Consider the following 6,000-nt stretch of genomic DNA (forward strand, 5'->3'; position numbering starts at 1 on the left):
CTCCTTCTGGCAGAATCAGTGCAGCATCACTCTCACTATACTATCTACAATGTGATACATTGTAATCTTAGTACCTGAAATAGTATAACCACTGACTTTGCAGAGCACATCAGGTATTATTATTAATCAAGTTTAGCCATATTGCCGGTGTAAGCTATAGTGGCCTGCTTAATCATATCATATTAATTTCCCCAAATAAGAGAGCATTCTTGTCACCTTTACCTCTTTCGGTATTCAAGAGACCTTTAAAAAAGGTCGACTGACTTGACACAAGAATTGAGTTAAATTATTGCACTCAAAGGCATGTCCAGGACAATAAGGCCCCAATTTTAATGATCATGTTAGTGTCCTGGGGTACCTTAAAACAGAAAATCACAACTTCAAGGGTTTTCAAACATTTTGCGGCAGAGCCATTGGGTATCCCATACTCACGATTCTCAAAGGTTTAATACCAGAGAAACATCTAGTTCAGTAGTTCTATTTCAACTGGAGCAGAGGCAACAAGTATTTTGGAAATAGCAGGTTTTGTTTCATCTAGTTGAGAGAGAAAGCATGCTGAATGTAAAGTATACTCAAATAATCTGAGGTTCCTGCAGGCAAAATATTGTCTATGACTTGCAACTTCTTTTGGAAGCCTAACTAATGCACTCCTCCAATGCCTGGATATTTTAATTAGCTTTTTCACAAGACAGAAGTTCAGCAATACTTTCCTATTTGGTTCGTTTAGTACTGTAAATAGCAGTGAAACAGCTTTTGGGGCAAAGAGCTGAAACCACATTTTTGTGTGCTGCACATACCAGAAATAGCAACCCTTAAAATTAAAGGAGGGGGGCTGAACTGCTGCCAGGACTCCCCCTGCCTCAGAGTTTAAGCTACATGAATAGGTATATTACACAAGCTGTGTTCAACTTGCATACACTTTCCACTTTTCTGGGATTTCATATTCTTTAGACAAAATTACCATCTGGGAAAACAGAATCTATTTCAGGAAACAGAGACAAGTCAGTCTCAAACTAACACCTGTAGAGTCAGAAACAAAGCTGTGACCTTGCAGGCATCGAAGCAATAGGCATAGCTGTAATTATACATAAGCATCCCTCCATTTAAATAAAGTCAGGAGTTTGGACATGGGTTCAAAGTTTAGTGCAGAATTAGCTCAGATTAACTTTTTTCCTGATCATATTATTCCTCTGCTATTGCAAAGCTTCCATATATTTCTTAAGTGAAGGTTTAACCTATGCTAAAGTAGCACATCAGAGCCAAGCCGCACCCCCCCCACCCTCCGAGGATTATTATTCTATTACACTGCAGGGAAGAAGAGAAATGCTGGTAAGAAACTAAGATTTCTTTGTGGGGGGAGGGAGAGCAAGAGAAATGCTGATAAACCAAGATTTATTTTTAAAAGTTTATTCCAGCAAGGCTAAAATACAACGTAAAGTTCCTGGAAAGTCTATACTACTGCACACCAAGCTCAAGTGTGACTTTTCTTAGAGAGAGAAGACATACCAAGAGGACAAAAACAGGGACCAACTGGAAAGAAATGAGAGCAAATCACCAAAAAAAAAAAAAAGAACCAAGGTTCTGTTAATCTGTGGTTCTACACATCTGCCTGTCCACTTACAGGTCTGGAGCCCGATTTTCAGTCATCTACAGCTTTAATGGCATTATTTGAATAAATTAGTTTTGCTGCACTGACATGTTTTAGCTGTCTAGGTTTCATCTGCCTCTTTTCACTGTTGTGTGAAAACAGCAGTTTAGTGTCCCTAAACAGTGCTCTGCTCTTAAGTACTACAGCCTAATTAGCTGTGAAAACTTGAGATTTCTTAATCTGTTGTGCAGGAACTCACAGTCCTTTTTGTAAGAGGAGAAAGATGAGACCCACCAGATCCTTAAAACAGGATTAGAGCAGCCTCCCTCAGCGACAGCAGCATCGCCACCTTCAGTGGTCCAGCATGCAAACAGGCTGAGAATTTCAACCTTACTACTACCTGAAATGATGGTGACAACATTAGTGTCCATCTTCCAGCTGACTGCTCCCATTCCCTCACTGAGAGCTAGTGCTGACAATAACCAGAATCTTCCACACTTGGTTTTTTTCTTTATCATCTACATTGGTTCATTGATACAGCAGAATAGTAATCTGATTCACTAGGTAGACAGGTGAGTATCAGAACAAAAGGGTTTACTCATTAACAGGGAGGGCAAAACAAAAAAGTGCACCATTCAGTCAATTTTAGCCATGTTGGCATATTTCTTCAAAATATTGTTCTATTTTGAGTTTTATTAGTGAGGCAGGACAATTGTTAATTTAGTGGATTTTGCATAAGAATAGGTTTTTTGGAAGCAAATTGAGATGTTAAACAGTTGAAGGTTAATATTTCAAGATACAGTTGGATGCCAGATGAAGAATTGTTTTAAGTTAGTAAACTTCACTTACTGAGCTTCAAACACAAGTTAAAAAAAAAGTCACTTGCTCAGACCAAAACACAGATCTGGCCCTAAAAACCAATGCCTAGCATACCACTTAAAATCTGAAAATACACAGTGATTCAGTCCCTCAGGACAAATACATATTTGGAAACTATGAAAAACACCACATGACACCCAGAGGAGCGAGCAATACATATGAAATAAATCTTTTTAGAAATTAATTCCAGCAAGGCTAAAATACAAGGTAAAGTTCCTGGAAAGTCTATGTTACACAGGGACAGATACTCAGCTCTGAGTCTCTAGACACTTAGAAATTTGGTGTAAGTGGAAAAAACCATCAGTAACTATGGAAAGGAATCAGTAATTTCTGCTTAAGTGTTCTGGCACATGGCTGCCTATAGCAGGCAGGAATTAGACCAAGATGCACATCTATCAACTGAAGCAGGCAAGAGCCAAGCATAGTTTTTACACCTATAATATTGGTCCTGTTATTTGAACTGAGCCATGGCAAACTGAACAGCATCTTCCCAACTCAATTCAAAAATGAAGCCTGAGTCACTAGCAGTCGCTTCAACAGCCTTCTTCCTTTTCTACGTATCTCACTACATGCAAGTGGCCTATGTAGACAATTTTCTATTATCAAGAAGAAAAGGCTTTGACATCAAAAAACTTAAGTTCTAAAATAAGGAGTATTTTCTGAATACAGTACTATTTAGTCAGTGCTAAGTAATAGGAAACAAAGCAGCTATCTACTCAACTTCATCTTCTCTGTCTCACTGCCATAGATCTTATTTGTGAAAGAAAATGAGAGAAAAAGGGAAAATACATTTCGGATTACATTAACTTCAAAAGCAGCCACACAGCAGAGAATAAGTGCATTAATAGGAAGATTGTAAATAAACTTAATATGTCTATTTCCCCCCCCAAGCAACACAGTCAAACGTTCCCTCGGCTTGAGAGCACTAAGCTGAAGACAAAAAGAAACCCCCCTCCTCCTCCCCCTTCCCCCCGACTGAAGCACCAGGACAACATTTTTACAGCCCAGAGTTTGGCCCTCAGTAGAGACACAACTACAAGGTGCAAGCTCCCCACCACTTGACAGGAAAATCTATCCCAAAGACTGTTGGCAGCTCACTACAGACAGAAAGCCATTTAGTATGCCTTACTTGTTTTGACTTTCAGAAAACAAAATACAAGTAAAAAGCATCCATGTGAGAAATTAAAAAAACCTCTTGGAAAAATAAGCACATTAAGGGTAGATTTTCTGAAAGATAGATTTAGTTCTGCCCATGCTCCTCAGCCATACTATTACCACTCAAAAAAAAAAAAAAAAAACAAACCCTCATCTCTGTGAGAGCAAGTCTCTTCATAAATTATTTCCCAAAGCATCTTATGATGGGCATATTTTGATCTGAGGCCAGGAGGAGAAAAATAATGTATCTTTTCTTAATGGACATGCCAGTACCGATCTAGGAAAGAGGACAAGTTCTACCCTGCAGCTACAAAAGCTACATCAGGTGCAGCGCACGTTTAATGAAGCACCAGGCAGGGGCCGAGGCTAGAGAAAAGCCCAGCCTCTCCTCTGCTCGGAGACACAGGAAGAGACGGGCTTGAGAGCGGCTTGTAATAACACAGGTACCACACCTGGGGATCAGGCCCGCACGGGCCGGCTGCTCACCGCCCCAGGCCACGGGCGCCCCCCGACGCTCGCCTCTCACCCCGCCACGGCTGGAGGCTTTGCCGGCGGAAACATCTGCCCCCAGGCGGCAGAGAGCGCTGCCCCCAGCCCTGCCCCCGCTCCCTCACAACCCCAAAGGCCGGGCGCACCCCCCCCCCCCCCCCCCCACGACTTCGAGCAGCACCTCGGTGCCTAACGGCCCCGCCCGGGGCTGTGGAAGGAGGCGGGGGCCGCCACCGCCTCCTCACCTCTCCCGCCGCTGGGATTTACCTGGCCGGGGAGCCTTAGCTGCCCGGACCTGCCCCCACCAGCACTGCGCTTCCCGCCGCTGCCGGCGATAAGGGTGAAGGGCCACTGAGCGAAGCTCTCGCCCCTCACCCTCCACCTGGCCAGGCAGCAGCCGCTACACCTCTCCAACTCCCTCAGAGTCTGGCGCTGGAGGCCGCCATCTTAGCTCCAGCACCGAGACCGCCCTCTCGACGCAGTCGCCGTCAAGCCCGAGGCCGTCACGGGACGCGGTCAGCTGATATACTCCCTCCCTTCCCCCACCTCCTGCGGCCGCACTGGCCCGGCCCGCGGAGCCGCCTCACCCTCACCGTCCCTCCTCCCGCCCCTTGCCCCGTCCCCTGCTCTGCCCTGCCCTGCCGGGAACCGGAGGGAGGCGGGTGCGGAGGGGGTAAGGGTGGGTCCGTCCGCATGCGCAAACCGTGGAGGGCAACGTCCACCCGTCACCTCAGGCCTCGGGGAGAGGAGGGCGGGTGCGCGGGGCGGACGCGAGCGCGGCGGGAGGAGGCGATGAGGGGAGAGGTTGGGGCTGTGGCGGCGGTGGGGCCTCGTGAGGTGGTTTGGGGGGGGGGGGGAGTTGCTGAGGGCCGTGAATCGCTCTGCTGGTCTTTTTGCTCCCTGATGTGTTTTAACAGTTTAGTCGGTTGGTCTAGACTAGATCAACTAATTTGGGGCTAGTTGGTAGTTTCCCAAGTGCCCAGCTCCTGGAGTCTTGTGATTGTGGAGCTTTGGGGGTACGGCCAGCGACAGCGCTGCCAGTTTTCCATGCCTTCGGCGTCCCAGTAGTGCAGTTTAGAGGTCCGGTACTGGTTTCATGCTCATCACAGAAGTATGTAGCAAATGAGAGAGGTGCTTTAATTACAAACAAAATGTTACTGACTTCTACTCTCCTTTTTGCAAATGTACGTCATCAAGCCATGAAAGGCACATTGAACAGTCAAGAAACAAAGTACACTTTTAAATTATGCATATTATTTGTGTGATCGTACAAACAATGCTAATTCCCATATTAATGTTGCTGAACCACTGATTTATGTGGTTGGCTAACCACCCTCAAGAGTTGTTACAGGACTCTTACGCTCTACGTCAACTTCCCATATTCTGTACCAGACATAAGATTTGCCTAAGATGTTGTAAACTACTGCAGCATTGTAACAGCTTGCCATGATCTCCTTCAAATGCCTAAAGATTGACATAAATATTTTGAAATATGACTCACATTAGAACACATGAGCTTACCGTGCCTTTCCTTTAAAATAATGTTCTTAAAGTCTGCAAATGAAGAGGGAATTGAGGAACAAATTATAACTGGAACTAATTATCCTGGAGAAAAAATAAGATTAAAATCACAGGCGGTATATTGCTATTTTTTAATATCCTTTTCATTGTCACATAAACTATCCTTCATGTCTTATATTTTACATAAGATATTTAAATACTAATAAGTCATTTTTTTGATAACTCTAGTCCTCTGAATCTAGGGCACCATGGTAAAATAGCACTAATGGGAAAATAATTACTTTGGGGAAGCTGATAAATTACTTTTGGTCACAGAACTTTGAGGGGGGAAAAAAGATTTAATGTTTTATTAACATACTAGGAATTGC

At 44.3% G+C, this 6,000-nt stretch overlaps 1 protein-coding gene across 3 annotated transcripts in view; it reads right to left on the reverse strand.

Annotated features, from left to right (window-relative positions):
• Nucleotides 1-4,586, reverse strand: part of DNAJC13 (DnaJ heat shock protein family (Hsp40) member C13) — a 56,600-nt gene extending 52,014 nt beyond the window's left edge. Inside the window, exon 1 of one of the 3 annotated variants that reach the window (XM_075745645.1) lies at nt 4,379-4,586. The gene's annotated coding sequence lies outside the window, so the exon portion shown is untranslated. Of the gene's footprint in view, nt 1-4,356 lie in introns of all 3 variants that reach the window. The other 2 variants (XM_075745644.1, XM_075745646.1) reach the window with 2 other exon arrangements.
• Between the last annotated feature and the right edge of the window lie 1,414 nt (nt 4,587-6,000).

The sequence above is a fragment of the Balearica regulorum genome, chromosome 2, assembly GCF_011004875.1.
Source record: "Balearica regulorum gibbericeps isolate bBalReg1 chromosome 2, bBalReg1.pri, whole genome shotgun sequence".
NCBI lineage: Eukaryota > Metazoa > Chordata > Aves > Gruiformes > Gruidae > Balearica > Balearica regulorum.